Below are 17029 nucleotides of genomic sequence, written 5' to 3' on the forward strand. Positions count from 1 at the left end.
ATATAGTTTCTTAGTTACATTTTTACCCTTATATATATTTCAATGGAATGATTTACCAATTTTGGAAAAATAGCATTTCCAACCCCCAGGGGAAGGGGGATTTCCAACAAAGATTGGCATCGGTCAAACAATCGACAAAAACTAGATGAGAAGGGAAAATTAGACCGGATCCCATCTAAGTAATGGCGATTCTTATTTGACATTAGTAAATTACCTATTAATTTCCACACAGTGCATATGTATCAATTTCAGGACTTTTCTTCACAAGTAGTCAAGTCGAGCGTGAGTATTTCAAACAAAGGAAAGACCCAAAGCAGATCAAACAGAGAATGCATCAGTTCATTTTAGGGCGTTCTTCTATGGTGCTTGCGGCACCAATGATTTGATTTGGGTTAGGTTGTAATATTCTCAAGAAGAGGAAAAAGAGTGGAAGTGACACAAATGTAGAAAACAACAGGAAAGGGAAAATGATCCCTTGATGTATTCTTGAGCTTTAGAGGCTCAGGTAGGTACACATAAGATTCTTTCTTCACATCTTCCAGCCATTTTCAAATTCATTTTAACTCAATATGATTTATGAAATTCTGTTCTTCAATAACCAAAATAACAACCAAATTCATGTTTATATTTTTAAACAAACGGAATATGTTTGAAAATATATTCTAGTTCTTTTATAATGCAACTTAGAAATTAAGGTACACGTTAATTGGAAGGGGACCAAGCCAACAAGGTTTGACTTGACTAGAGGGTGAGGTCTTAAAGAAGATAAAGGCAAGGACTAAAAGCATCTGTAAACTGCTCCGTGTCCCTCAATTACTAACTAATTAAATCCCATCGCAATAAAGGTTAATCGTTGTGTGGTTTGTATGATTGCATGAGACCCTTTTGAAAAAGAAGGCACCCACCATTCTTGACTTAGAGTGGCACGCCATTTTGGGTCTGTTCATTTCCTTTTTTTGTGTTTATTACTATATCTGAAAATTGCAGTTGAAATCCGTCATTAGTTGTGAATACCAACAATGTCCCTCCAGTCTTCCACTACTTTAGTTTGGTTAAAATTCTTCGTCCACAAATCAATTTTAAAGATTTAATTAAAATGCTCTATTGTTTACTGTTCTAACCTTGTTCTAACCATGAGACGGTCCCGAATGTATTATTTCTTTTCTAGAACCCATCATGAACTCCATGGGAGGAAGGTGGCCTTCTTTCATTCTAAAATAGTTTAATGTGTAGGAAATTTCTAGGAAGATCTTTGTGGATTGGATCAAAGAAACTCATCATTGAGTGTGGTTTCCATGTGATTTAATGGAAAAAAATGATCAAAAAGTCATAAATTTATTACACTTGTGCTAATTCAGTCTTGAACGTTTTAATTTGACCAATTTAGTTATCAGCGTTTTGATAATTTATCAATGTAGTATATTTGGCCAGTTTCAGCTGAAAATGATTGATGTGGACAATAGTTGTTCTGTGTGGTATGGCTAGCAAGGACTCGCAGCCCTCGCCCAGTGGCCAAGGAGTGCTCTCAACAACTGTTTTGGCATCAAAGTGAGTGCCGTACAAAAGTTTTGGCACTTGTATTGTATTTACCTCGAAAGCAAAATGTTGTCAATCTTCACTTTGATTTGCGCGGCCATGTGATCCCATTACAAAGAGAACTAACAAAAGGTGAGAGTTAGTCGGCTAAAGAAGTAAATTTCCTCATTGAAGACGTGCAAATCCACGATAGGATTGTTTGTATCCCAAGCACATCTAGCTGATCTTTTGACGCAAGAAAAGAAGTAATTTCCAATATGAGCACCTTCCAAAAGTTGCCGATTAAAGGAGATGATTGCGGGGGCTTTTTTGAAATAGCATCATGTGAAAACTAATTTCCATTGTGAACACCTTGATTCCAACGTAAAAGTATCTAGTCATTAGTTGATGGGGCAGGTTGCTAATTAAAGGACGTGATTGCGGAGCTCTTTTGAAATAGCATCATGTGAAAACTAATTTCCATTGTGAACACCTTGACTCCAACATAAAAGTAGCTGGTCATTGGTTGATGGGGTGGGTAAAGCAAAGGGTGAGGACAAAGTAAAAAGTATCGCCCATCTTCAATTTGATTTGAGTGGCCACACGGTCCAGTTACAATCTAATTGCTATGTCAATAGGCAATATGGGTGCTAGTCTATCAATAATTTGAGTGGCCACACGGAGCCATTGTCAAAAGGTGAGGATAAAGCAAAAAGTATTGCCTATCTTCAAAAAGGTAATTTCCACCGTGAATCGTTGGCCACGGGATCCAATAACAAAAAGAACTAACAAGTAAAGGCTACAGGGGTCGTCTTGCCAATTTCTAGGAAGGGATTGTTTTGGTGGTCTTGGTCAAAAAGGTTAGAATCAAAAGAAGTACAGTTGCCTCCTCTAAGATAAGCCATCTACCACAAGATTACGCGTCTCCTTTGGGGCAAGAGAAGAAGTAAAGCTTTATTTAAAGTCCCAAGTGCTTGTGCTTGAAGAGGAGAAACACCAATCACCATAAATCATTGAGACTCTCATTTTTGTTCTGAGATATATTTGGTTTGATAGCTCTAGGCTGAGGTGTGAAGGTGATCCTTGAATTGTACTGTCTTTCGAGACTCAAACACAACTTGATCTACTTCAAGGCGACTTCTTCTCAAACACCCATCACAGTAATTTCATCTCTGCATTGCTCCTCGAGGTAAGCTTGACCTTCATTCTCCCATCTGGTACAATTGATAGGACAAAAATATATTCGATTATTACTCATGGCCTAACGCCTAGCATCCTTTAAGGCATACAAAATATTTCTTGTGAAACTCCCTTGATTTTTTCAAAATCATCATCATATATATTGCTAATTTTTCTTATTAAAATCTTCTCATTTAAACTAATTGGTTATTTTGAACCTAGAAAAAAAAAACCGTTGTGAACAGTTAGACCGGTTGAATATGGTGGAATCACATGCCGGTCCTTATCTTAGACGTTGTTTTCAAAACATTAATGGTTGACTGAACTCTTGGGACAAAATAGCCTGCTTGATGAAAATTGCGAAAATACCCTTCTAGACTCAATTTTGGTCCATTGGCCTTATACGTATAGCAATTGTCCAAAATTACTTAAAGCATGAAAGATCCAAAATACTCGGTTTTTGTGAAAATATATCTTTTTTCTTGAAAATATTTTAAAAAACTATATTTTTCCAAATATCAATGGTGCTAGAAGTGCTAGTCTATTTCCTTCTATAATCGCACAAAACCTTTCACAGGCTATGGATGAGAATTATCAACAACAACAAAAATTTCGAACAGGTCAGATCAACTAGAGAATTTTTGGATGTCCATAATACCATTTTTCATTTTATCAGCAATTTCCGTAATTTCTGGAAAAATGACAGAAAATTCAAACGTCTTTCGTAAATTATGAAAAATTCACAATTGTACCATTTTTTGTGCTGGTTACAATGGAAAACTTGAAAGTGAGCAAAGCTGCTGCTTTCATCGTACTTACACATATTTAATATGTGGACAATTTTTAGGTGGACTTTCTCTTTACGGATTGAATTAGAAAAACTCATCATAAAGTGTGGTTTTCATGCAATTTTACTGCTTCGAGCAAAGACATGACTTTTAAATATATATAGTGTAGGAAATTACTGACTTACAATGGATTTGACAATATGATTTATGCATGTTCAGGGTGGGAGGATAATTTAGCATTTACAGAAGTAAGAATGTCTTTGAAAATAATATAACGGAAGATTCACATGTCGGTTAGAGCCACATTTATTAGTTTAACAACTCTAAGTAGATATGAGCAGAAGTGGTCATTCCGTACTCTGGTCCATATTGTGTGGCTTGACGTAGCTTGCCACCTGAAAACAATTTTGTTGCTACTAGTCAATCATCCATATGAGGATATCGGTTCATCAATAATAATTCGAGACTATCGCCTACTACTAATCGGTCCTCTCTCTCTCTCTCTCTCTCTCTCTCTCTCTCATTTCTCACCTTATCATTCACATTCTCTCTTGCAGAACAATTCGAGAGTATCATCTACCGATTAGTCCACACTCGCTCTTTATCCCTCTTGAAAGTTCTCGCCCAGGCTTGTTTACGGTCTCCTCTCTCTCCGATCCCGTGCCTCTCTTCGCATCTCAGCTCGCTTGTGGTAATACTTTTTCGTCTCTTATTAGCATCTAGTTTATTTTGATTTTGTCACTTTATTATTGGAATAATCGGCTGAACTAAGTGTGCTCTGGGCCCGTTTTGCCTATTGAGGATGTGGGGGTGGTTGTTGAATAGCAGAGGAGGGACTTCTATTCTCTCTTTTGGAGTCGCTGTTGCCTATTGACGAGGTATGTCCCCAGCTTAGATTTGACTTCAGTGAAAAAAGGAAAGCCTTTTGTTTTCAACTTTAAATGTGGCTAATCCTATGATGGCCTTCCTATATGATTCTTAGTTGCATCATAATTTAGTACTGATCTTTTGTTGAACTAGAGCAAGTGGGTCTGTAAGTGCACTAGACTCTGTTGCACGCAAATTTGCCACATTTCGGTTGAATTCATAGACCATTCTATTTTTTTATGCATTGTGAGGTTTCTCTATGTTTGAAGATCCTAGATCAATTTATGGAAAAATAAATCAGAAAAATAAAAATGGGCTGGTCCTGGGTCAACTAGTTTGGTTATCGGTTATAAACTTATAATAGAGGGGAACCAATCATTACGTAATAAGTTCCTAATTCTTTGTTTAGAACCCATTTATCCTAAAACCAATCATCCTAAAAGTAAGTCTTCTCTTAAGGAGACTTCATTCAATCATTTTACCTCCCTCTAGAACATTCCAAATGAGTAATATCCTATTTTACTCAAATTGTTGGACCATTAATCCTAGAAAGTATATTCCCTTTCACCTCTGATTCATTTTCTCCCTTCTTTAGCAAGAAAAAGAAAAAAAAAAATCATTTTCTCACTTCAAAGCTTCAAAAATTGACTGAGTCTTTACTTGAAAAAAAGAAAAGTAAATGAGGAATTAAAAAGTACGGTGAGAGTTTGAGCATTTGAACTATATTGCTACTTTTTACTTGCTCACAACTCATGACAATTTCAATCATTGCAATATAAAACATACCAAAGTCCATAGTATGATTCTTCCTAAGATCTTTTACATGATATCCAATAGTAAGAAAAAAAAAATAAATCAATCTTATGACACACTCATGAAAACAATCGAATAAATTGGGCCATACATGTGACATCCTGAAATTCGACCCCGTTTCGATAAAGTGAAATGGGCATTTCGTCGGCGTGCCTATGGCCTTTTTCTCTGAGCTGATCACTCACGAGTTAACCAACCTATTGGGTAAAGCCGTTAAGGGATGTATCAGCTGTAAAATCCCTAAAAGCTACCTAATTGGTTGGATTGAGCTAAATTCACGTCTGATTGATTTTTAACCACGAAATTGAACTCGATTTCGGGAATCGAATTTTAAGCGCGTCATAATTCTTATTTTTAGGATCCTGTCTCATCGCTCGTCAATAAATTGACGAGTCCGAAATTTCAAGAAAGAAATTATCGGAAGGAAAATTGAAGCCCAAGTGAAAATAGAAAGAGAAAAGGAAAATTTCATAAAGGCATTATGCATTTTGTTTTCCCTTTTTCTTTCTCTCCCTTTTTCCTCTCCTTTTCTCTTTTTCTTTCTCTCTCCTCTCCCCTTTCCCTCGTGCGAATTCCCCACCGCCTATTCTCTCTCTCTTCCCTTTTTGACCAGTCAATGCATATCCTCTCCTCTCTCTTCTTCCTTCCCGCACACGACAGAACCAACTTCTTCTTCTCCTTCTTTCTTCGCGAGCGAACCAAAACCAGAAGCTGCAGCTCCGTCGCCAACCGTCCCGCCGCAGCACCGCCGCTCGTACGCCCGCAACGGCCGCCCGCTTGACGCCGCGCGCGTCCAGGCGTGCTTTCCCAGCGAATCCGCTCGGCCCAGCCCTGTTTTGCCCTGTTCCCGCACCGACCAGCCCCGTCCGGCCACCTCCGGCCACCGTCTAGCTCCGCCGGACCTCCCCCGCAACCCCCTCGCCCTCCGCCGGCTTTCCCTCGCCGCCCTAGCCGCCGGAGCAGGTCCGATCAGCTCCGTCCAGCAAGCCCACGGAGTGGGTTTCAGCATCTTCGGGTCCGCTTTTGGGCCGTTTCCCGGCCTCGGATCCGTGAGTCGCTTTGGGAACAATCGTTCCTCGCGTCGCCGCCGTCGGATTGATCCGATTTGCGAGCGATTTGGTGAGTAATCTCACTAATCTTGGATTAGTTGGCTAATTATGCTTTAAGCTGGTTTAGATTTAATTAATTATGTTTAGGTTGTTAGATTAGAATAAATTAGCAATTATTAGTCAATTGTGATGTGATTTAGATAAATTGATTGTGTAATTAGCAAGTAGACGTGGTCTACTAATTATTGGAAGTGCCTCGGGATTTTTCCCGACCCTTAGTGGGCTCTAATTAGGCTTTTCGGGCCTAAGTGGATATTTTTAGTATTTAATTATTAATTTTCGGAATTGCATTAAATAATTATTTATTTTCTGAAAATTCAACTGAGATGGCTCGGGACCGGAATATTGTGCTGATGACTGTGGTGAAGTCCGTTTATTTAATCGGGCTTTATTTTGTACTAAATTGAATTTTTAAAATTTATAAATAAATTAATTATTTTTCGGAAATTAAGATTTTGATGGCCGACGACCGAAATCTCGTGCTGATCGTCGTGGCGCAGTCCGTTTATTTATTTGAGCTCCACGTTGTATGGAATTGAATAAATTGTGATATTTTAGGGATTTACCCTAAATTGATTGGAATCGATTGAGATTGAATTATCGATTGGTGAATGGCCAAGTATGTTATTCAGCATTTATAATGCTTTGGTTGAGTTGATCTAATTAATTGATTGAGAAATCGTTGGGTATTGGTTATCACCTGAAAGGAAGCACGTGGGCACGGTGAATTGGAATATCACCTGGAAAATGCACGTGAGATTAGTGGTTGATTGTATTGAATTGTTTATGTTGGCTCTGTGATCAGTGTATCACCACGGCGAAAAAGGCGCCCGAGAGCATATTGAATTGTTTACGTTGGCTCTGTGATCAGTGTATCACCACGGCGAAAAAAGACGCCCGAGAGCATATTGAATTGTTTACGTTGGCTCTGTGATCAGTGTATCACCATGGCGAAAAAGACGCCCGAGAGCATCGTAAAGTGTTCACTGTACGTCACCTTGGCGAATCGACGCCCGAGAGCATTGATGGAGCTCTGTGACTAAGTACAGGCATCTAAAAGGGCACGTGGCTCGGTGACTTGATGTATCACTTTGGCGAAGAGGTCGCCTTAGAGAATGCACGTGGGCCCAAGGTTCGAGGCACGTGACTCGGAGACTTGGAAGGTCATCCTGGAGAGTACACGTGGCCTAGCTTTTAAATATCCCACAGTGGGGATTGATTTGTTTGACATGTAATCGACTAGGTCGATTTGATCGATACTTCGATCGGTGATATGATTGCTTGGGTGCCTATTATGAATTGTACTGACTTGCAGGTGGGATCAGAGGCCAAGGTAAGTCCTCTGCCCCGTGCGTGTTTAGGCAGCCTTTAGTATAATAGTGTACTAATCGGGCTTAGTGGGGTAGAACTCGCTGAGACGTAGTCTCATCCCAGTTTGGGGAAAACCATTTCAGGACCCCGCTGAAGAGCTGTGGAGGAGGAATCCGAGAAGGAGAACTCGGAGGTGAGATCTGAAGAAAAGGATTTTTGGAAGAAGAAGACAATTCTGAGAGGGGCCTTGAGTACGGTCTAGTTCATCTAAGTTTCTGTCTTCTTTTGAGATCTCCGTTTTGATGTGAATAGTTATGAAGGGTTTGTGGTTTGTATAAAAGTTTGGTTATAAATTTCAATATGAAAAATATGGCCCTGCTTTTCTATCCCATCGTTTTATTGTCTGGGGATTTTTAATTGCTTCCGCATGTGCTAATAAATAAAAGGGTCGGCGATACGTTGTCCTGGGATATCGCATTATAAAATCGACCAAGATAGAAGGATGTGTGCGTGCCCGAGGATCGGGGCGTGACAATACACACATATTAGGAGAGTCACCTAGCTTTATATCACTCATTTCTTACACCTCTTTCTTTTCAAACAATAAATTCGTTCTTCAAAATGTGATTAATCAATTTTACCTGAATTATCACAAATTTAGCCAATTATCGTATCCTACTTCCATTTCAGGTCGTTCCTCTGCGGTGCTTCTTGTGTCTTTATGCTTGTATTCATAATCTCAATAAGAAGAAAAAATAGTGCATAAAAAGAGAGCACTAACGGAGCATCCACTCCTATGTTTGGTGCCATCTAACAAATTATAGCTCTATTTTATAGACAAGATATCAATCAACTTTATAGATTTGAAATTTTGAAATGAAAGGCTCAGTGATAGCATACTCATTTAGAATAAATTCTTTGGAATTGTAGCAAGTGGTGCTAGCATGAAATAGATAAAAGATAAATAACCACATTCAATAATCTCAATAAGAAGAAAAAAGAGAGCACTAAGGGAGCATCCGCTCCTCTGTTTGGTGCCATCCAATAGCTCTATTTTATAGACAAGATATCAATCAACTTTTTAGATTTGAAAATTTGAATTGAAAGGCTCGGTGATAGCATACTAATTCAAAATAAATTCATTTTACATGGAATTGTAGCATGTGGTTCCAGCGTGAAATGGACAAAAGATAAATAACCACTACCATTTGTTTATCTTTACCTCACATTTCCAACTGACATTGTTAAACAAAATTAAAATATAAAATCACATCCACAATTACTAGCTTGGTCCTTTCTTGAAGTCTTTCACACATTTCTAATTCCGTTTCAACTCAATTATTATCTTTTAAATGATTTATCAAATTCTGAGTTTCAATAACCAAATAAAGACCAAACGTATACTTATATTCTTAATTGAATGCAATATACTTGTACACAGATTCTAGTTCTTTATAGCCCAATTGAAAAATTGATGTACACGGTACTCGTGGGTGGATCAAGCCAACAAGTTTGACTTCAATAGTGTGAGGTCCAAAAGAAGATAACGCAAGGGCTAAAAGCATATGCAACTGCTCCTAGTCAATCAATTACCAATTAATTAAAGATTTCATGTTCGTTTTTCCTTATGTGGTAACAGATTTATGTTCATTATTGTTCATAGAGATTAGTTCATCGATCCTTTTTATGCGCAAAAATGCATCTTTTTGTTCCAACTTTCGCCCTCAAATTTCCATACATCTTTCATTCCCCTTTTTACTTTCAATTCATGTTCATGAAAGTTTCTATGTGTTGTGAATTCATAATTCAAAAGCCTTTTGGACATTACCTCTAAATATCACTGCTTCCTTCTAAAAGTAAGCCTGGACACTTCATTCCCTTATTTTCTATGCTTTTTCCTAAATTGTCTTTTATTTTTTGAATATTTCGCATACTTCTTCTATCACTGTTTTACTGACTTTTCAAGAGTTGAATGATATGCCAACAAAATTGTAATAAAAAAATGACCCAGAAAAGAACTCAAGGACAGTGTACAAGTATTTCATATATCATTAGTAACTTAATACTAAGGCGTTATGCTCATTTGGTGTCATTTAACGAATTATAACTCTATTTTGTAGACAATTTATCAATCAATAATTTAAATTTGAAAGTTTGAAGTGAATAGCTTGGTAACATCATATCATAGATTCATCTTATATAAAATTATTGGCATTTGGGGCCAACGCGAAATAAATAAGAGAGAAATGACAACGACCATTTGTTCATCTCTACCTTGCATTTCCAACATCATTAAGAATATGACAATTTTAAATAAAATTAAAATATGAAATCACAAAATTTGAATAAAAACATCAAAGAAGTGAAGCAAACAACCCGATACGAATAGAGAAACAACATTCACACAAAAAGAGAAAAGAGGGAGGGAGGGAAGAAGAACAAAGACAGTCTAAGATTGATTGAAGTTAAGTAAGAGGGAGAGTACCTTGTTCCGAGCCATTTGAAGAGAGAAGAACGTATTAGCTTGTTGGAGAAGCTCGAGTTTGCTTGGAGAAATAAGTTAAAAGTCCTCGAAAAATGTTAGGATGCATGTTGGGTGGAAATGATGTTAATGGAACTTAATTTCATTGATAGACTTAATTATCGTTCATTCTATTCATCCTTAAAAAGGAAGTAAGGCCAATCCGAAGAAATGATTTAGTTAGTTCTATCTAGGGAAAGCCCTTCAGTTCAGGTTAAGAAACTAATTCATCTAAACAAAGTGTAATTTTCACATTTCCTCTCATTTCTATGCACTTTTAGAAAGAAATAAAATGTGGGCCCAAAAGGAAGTATTTTTCTTTCATTTAGAATCATTTTCATCAACTTCCTTCAAATCCGGCCACCCAGTCTTTCGACTGGCAGCTTCATTACCCTGTACCACGCCCAGGCAACCACAGGGAAGGCGTCGCGGGGTTCAGCTGTGGCCCCCTACCCCCGAAGGGGTTGTGGCTGGGTAGGCCAATGGGGCCGGAATCTTTTTTCATCCCCCGGATCCCGGGGACTATCCCGTCTTTCCGGGATGTCAGAGCCTTTTAAGGACCTGCTCAGGTCCAACATCTAAACAAAGTGCAATTTTCATATTTCCTCTCATTTCTATGCACTTTTAGAAAGAAATAAAATGTGGGCCCAAAAGGAAGTATTTTTCTTTCATTTAGAATCATTTTCATCGACTTCCTTCAAATCAAAACAATTGATCAATTGAAAATTTTTCCTTGATTAATGTTTTAGATTTAGTTAATTTTACATATGAGCAATGCCTAAAACTCGAAACCCACCAAATTAAAAACATGATTAATGGAAATTACCTCCAATTAGGAAAGTGCACACATCGGAGGATCTGGTTTATTGGGCAACAATTACGTGACACTTCATTAGTTTGGCCAATGGACATGGGAATACATAGAAGGGGTTGTGAAAAATGAGGTGGTGGAGATAGTTAGGGTTGTTTATGTATTAGGATAAAAATAATAATAGCAAGGTCGAAGATTATGACAAGGATTAGGCATCGTGTGAGCATATATCCAGAGGAAGATGCTTCCATGGAGTTACCTACATAATTTCAATATCTTACCTTGAAATGAAAGAATTCACCTTCAAATATCATACACATGCGTGAAGTTATGTAATTGTTTCAAATATGTTTTAAGGAAGTCGATTAATTACAATGTATTTTGTTTAATTTCAAATTTATGTTTCTTAACAAGTAAATGATGTGGGCTTTTTGGGGGCCTCTTCAGGGCCACCTAATCTTCTGCAGTGAAATGATGTTAGCTTACTTAACTGAAGGTCGTGTCTTTATTACCTAGGGAATTAACGAACACGTTATTCGGAGCCAACAAGCATTTGCAGAAAAGCATTCTAAAAGCGCCTTTCGTTGTTCAACAATCCTTTTAAGCAGCCAAAAAGGATCTTTCTTTTCAACTTTCCCCTTAGATCACCATGGACGAGAGGGCGAGTCGGGAAAGAAAAAGAAGGCGAGGAAGAGAGCACCGAAGGAGCATCCACTTCTTCATTCATCTCTCCGAAGTCACGAGGTGTAGGTAGCGGTCAATATGACGTGTTCTTGAGCTTTAGAGGCTCGGATACCCGCAATACTTTCACTGATCACCTCTATCACAGTCTAATCAAAGCAGGGACGATACCGCTTTGCGTGTTCAGGGACGAGAACAGCATCCCAATTGGTGAGGAATTCGGTTCAGAGATTCTCAATGCCATTGCAAGGGCCTTTGCCCCTGTTAAAACAATCAATGATTTGTCTAGGACCTGAACCTTTCTTCGGTCGCCTTGACAGGAAATTGCTTCTCCAGGACACGAACCATTCTTCGGTTGCCTGTTAAAACAATCAATGATTTGTCTAGGACCCGAATCTTTCTTCGGTCGCCTTGATGGAAAATTGCTTCTCCAGACCCGAACCATTCTTCGGTCGCCTGTTAAAGCAATCGATAGTTTGTCTAGGACCCGAACCTTTCTTCGGTCGCCTTGACGGGAAATTGCTCTTCCAAGACCCGAACCATTCTTCGGTCGCCTGTTGGAGCAATCAGTGGTTTGTCTAGGACTTGAACCTTTCTTCGGTCGCCTTGACGGGAGATGCGCCGACCTTTCTCAGGGCATCTGTTTGTTGGGGGTGCCTGACCTCAATCAAGGACACCGGTTGGTACCCGACCTTTCTCGGGAGATGCGTCGATCTTTATCAGGGCATCGATTTGTTGGGTGTCTGTCTTCTATCGAAGACACTAGTTGGTACCCGACCTTTCTCGGGAGATGCGCCGCCCTTTCTCAGGGCATCGATTTATGGGGTGCTTGACTTCCGTCGAAGACACCAGTGGAACCCAACCTTTCTCGGGAGGATGCGCCGACCTTTCTCAGGGCATCGATTTGTGGGGTGCCTGACTTCTGTCGAAGACACCAGCTAGAACCCGACTTTTCTCGGGAGGATGCGCTGACCTTTCTCAAGGCATCGATTTGTGGGGTGTTTGACTTCTCTCGAAGACACCAGTTGGAACCTGACCTTTCTCAGGAGGATGCGCCGACCTTTCTCAGGGCATCGATTTGTGGGGTGTCTGACTTCTGTCGAAGACACCCGGTTGGTACCCGACCTTTCTCGGGAGATGCGCCGACCTTTCTCGGGGCATCGATTTGTTAGGTGTCCGACTTCTGTTGAAGACACCAGTTGGTACCCGGCCTTTCTCGGGAGATGCACCGACCTTTCTCGGGGCATCGATTTGTTGGGTGTCTGACTTCTGTTAAAGACACCAGTTGGAACCCGACCTTTCTCGGGAGGATGCGCGACCTTTCTCAAGGCATCGATTACGGAAGATACGGACATTCACGGGCATATCAATGAGTACCTGGATATTCACAAGTACTAACCTGAAGGATATTTGGGCCTTTGCCAGCATCAAAAAGGGGCATTTGGTTGATCATAGGCAATGGACGGGTACTTGGATGATCACAAGTGCGAACTCTTGGAGGATACCTGGACGTTTGCAAGTATCGAAGGGGTACCTGGACGATCATAGGTACAAACTCTTGGGGGATACCTGGATGATCACAAGTATCGAAGGGGTACTTGGATGATCACAAGTACAAACTCTTGGGGATACGGATGATCACAAGTATCGAAGGGGTACTTGGACAATCACAGGTACAAACTCTTTGGGGATACCTGGATGATCACAAGTATCAAAGGGGTACTTGGATGATCACAAGTACAAACTCTTGGGGGATACCTGGATGATCACAAGTATCGAAGGGGTACCTGGACGATCACATGTACAAACTCTTTGGGGATACCTGGATGATCACAAGTATCGAAGGGGTACTTGGATGATCACAGGTACCCCTGGACGATCACAGGTACAAACTCTTGGGGGATACTTGGATGATCACAAATATCAAAGGGGTACTTGGATGATCATAGGTACAAACTCTTGGGGGATACCTGGATGATCACAAGTATCGAAGGGGTACCTGGACGATCACAGGTACAAACTCTTGGGGGATACCTGGATGATCACAAGTATCGAAGGGGTACTTGGACGATCACAGGTACAAACTCTTGGTACATGGAATATCGAGGACGTACCTGAGATATTCGTGTGGAAATATCAAGGATGGGTCTTGCATATACGTGAATGTCTCTCACCTGCTGGTAGTTGGAATATCGAAGACGTACCTTGGATATTCATGAAGGTCTCTCACCTCCTGGTAATTGGGAATATCGAGGGCGTGCCTCGCATATTCGTGAAGGTCTCCCACCTCCTGGCAACATAAACTTGAGTGTAACACAAGGCTTACCTGGATGGCCGCAGGCACTCAAAAGGGTTGGAACACATGGGTAGCCGCAGGTGTACAAAGTACTGGGATACTTGGATGAACATAAGTATTTAATGATACAACCTGGGACCACTCAGGCTGGTCCAAATGTAAGAAAACATACCTGGGCAGGCACAGGCACACAAAGCAGTGAAATGCTTGAATAGCTACTATTATTTGGGGACAACTCAAGCGAGTTGAGTGTCATGAAAAGGGAGTACCTGAACGGTGGTGGGTACTTAATGATATGGAGATACCTAGACAGCATTAGGTATTCAAAGATAAATGGATACTTGGTCAGTCTCAAGTATCAATACTCTGGGAACAACTCGAACAGGTCGAGTGTCAGGGAAAGGGAGTATCCGAACGGTGGCTGATACTCAAAGACAATAGGGATACCTAGACAGCAGTAGGTATTCAACGATAAAAGGGATACTTGGTTAGTCACACGTTCAATACTCTAGGGACAACTTGAATAGGTCAAGTGTCGAAAAAAAAGGAGTATCCGGACGGTGGCCGTTACTCAAAGACAATGGGATGCTAAGACAGCAGTAAGCATCGAAACTCGAGGGACAACTCGAATAGGTCGAGTGTCAAGAAGAGAGTACCTAGACAATGGGAGGTACCTAAAAATAAAGGGATACCTGGACAGTCGCAAGTATCAATACTCTGAGGACAACTTAGACAAGTCGAGTGTCGTTAAGAGGGAGTACCCGACAAATGGTGGGTACTCAAAGACAATGGGATACTGAGACAATTACAAGCACCCAAACTCAAGGGATGACTCGAATAGGTCGAGTGTCAAGAAGAGAGTACCTGGACAGTGTAGGTACTTTAAGACAAATGGGGACAGGGATATGCTTACCTGGCAATATCTCTGATCTCTGAGAGTATGTCTGCTATTTGCACAATATGCACACATGATTGTATATGCAGTAAATTCATGAGTTCAAATGGGATTAATGCATGATAATTTTGTCAGTTTTGCATCATATGATTTCCACTAGGGAGGATTTTGAAAGACAACCTTAATTTAGAATGTAGATGTCTTGAGCATGCCAAATGAGGGACTTTCAATCTCTTATGGAAAAGGCTATCCTGACCATTGATGCAGGATTTATAAGGACCACACTATCTCACTGTCATCATGTCAGCAGGGGTCCGAGTATTCTCACAAGTGGTACGACTTTACCAATGTGAGAGGTCTTTGTTGAAATTGTGATGAAGACTTGGTCAATAGCTCATCAAATGGGACCGTCGAGGTCAAGGCTCATGAACGAAGTGCCGCATGATCATCTCTGGGTTTGCAAGTCAAGAATCCTGCGAAAAGAGATAGAGTAATCTTGATCGTACTTCTTCGAGCAATGCTTATGCACATATGAAATCCTACGTTAATTGAAGTGCCCCTAGTCTGAAGAGACTTTTACAATGGGAATGTGATGTAGACTTGGCTCACATGTGAGAGGGTGAAAGTTGGTGACTGTCTTGGCATTTGTCACTAGTCTTTCTTGTCATATGGAGGTTCTATGGACCATAACAACTTTTTCTTGGGAATACAAACAGCTGTTTTTTGTTTGTTTGGAGACATTGGCCTTACTTTTACTAGGCACACTGCTTTTTTATGCTCTTATTTTTTATTCTAGTTCTTCAAATATGGGCATTGACCTTACTTTTACCAGGTACACTGCTTTTTTATGCCCCTGTTTTTTCATTCTTGTTGCTTGAGAGCTGATCTTGACAAGTGTAATCGAAGCACCATTATTAGACTCTTGAGTCTTCATCTTCAACCAGCGCTCAGGCTATGACAATAACTTCTGCTTTGTCTCGATGTGAGGGTAAAATTACAAACTCACTTGGGTTGTACAATGAATACAAGTGCATAAAGAAAGAATTGCTCTTCGTGACTCTAGGGCACTTAAATTAACGCGAGTGTTCATATGCAATAAAGACACTCGAAGATTGATGCAAGTGCAAGCAAGAAAATTTATATCTCTCTTCTCACCTTGTGATGCTGCATTGCTTCTAATCTGCCCCAGTGTAGGGGTTGTTCTTGACAGGGGTATGAGAGAAGCTTCACCAATGTATGGGGCTCAATGGGGTGAGTGATGGAATGCCTCTCACTATTTTGGTTATCATACCATTCGCGAGAGAACTCTTTACCCTACAGCCATGGAATCTTATGCACTCATCTCACAAGTGTATAGATGGGGGACTGTGTGTAGAATATGGCTTGCTTGTCATCATTCTGACGCGCCTCATCCAGCATGCTCAATTAATCTTGTATTCTTCACTTAGCTGTCTATTTTGATAATCCTTAGTGGAATCAGTGACCTACACAGGCAAAATCATCATGCAGAATTCATCTGGAAACGACATGCAACATTTTGAATATGATGGAGTTTGAACTCTTCAAAACAAGTGAATGGTTTTGACTCAAAAAAGACCCTATTGTCAACTTTAGGAGCTAACATAATGGTGTTTCCAAATATGTTAGATTTTGAACATCAAAAGGGTTATTCGCAAATGGACGTCGATGGTTGTCCCTATTGATTAGGGTTATGACACATGAATGATCAGTCAAGGATTGGGAATCTGATCGGGCATCTCTGCTTTTGCCCCTGCAGAAGAGAAGATGTACAAGTAGATCAATTAGTCTGGCGAGTTGAGGCTTGAAGATTTTCTGCCATTTGCTTTGGTGATTACTCAGGATGCCATTTCTCTTAGGAGAGCTTATCAGAGTTTGACATATCTTTCCTTGATTTGTTATCCGCATTTTTTTATGGTCAAGTGATCCTGCAACAGATAAAAGGGATCATGTTAGTCAAAAACTCTTTCAAGAGTCGAATAACTTGGAAGCGATACAACATTACCCTTCACTGGATTGGATGGACTTGAAGTGCAAGTGGGACACGAAGTCCTATGTCTTTTGCTTCGCTATGTCATTTGCTCTCTCGTAATTTGCAGGCGCAAGAGAAACAAAATATATATATTATTTTTTTACCAAGCGACTAACCGCCGCGTCGGGGATTCGAACCCCCGACTTTGGACCGTTTTGCTTCTTCCTGTATACCACTCGACTAGAGGCGCCAA

At 40.1% G+C, this 17029-nt stretch overlaps 1 long non-coding RNA gene across 1 annotated transcript; it reads left to right on the plus strand.

The window, feature by feature from the left end:
- The first annotated feature begins 2312 nt into the window (after positions 1–2312).
- On the plus strand, positions 2313–11564 carry LOC120290270. Its single transcript, XR_005548137.1, has 4 exons — positions 2313–2704; positions 4040–4173; positions 4284–4360; positions 11431–11564. It is a non-coding gene; the product is annotated as an uncharacterized LOC120290270 (long non-coding RNA).
- The last annotated feature ends 5465 nt before the right edge of the window (positions 11565–17029 follow it).

The sequence above is a fragment of the Eucalyptus grandis genome, chromosome 2, assembly GCF_016545825.1.
Source record: "Eucalyptus grandis isolate ANBG69807.140 chromosome 2, ASM1654582v1, whole genome shotgun sequence".
Taxonomy (NCBI): domain Eukaryota; kingdom Viridiplantae; phylum Streptophyta; class Magnoliopsida; order Myrtales; family Myrtaceae; genus Eucalyptus; species Eucalyptus grandis.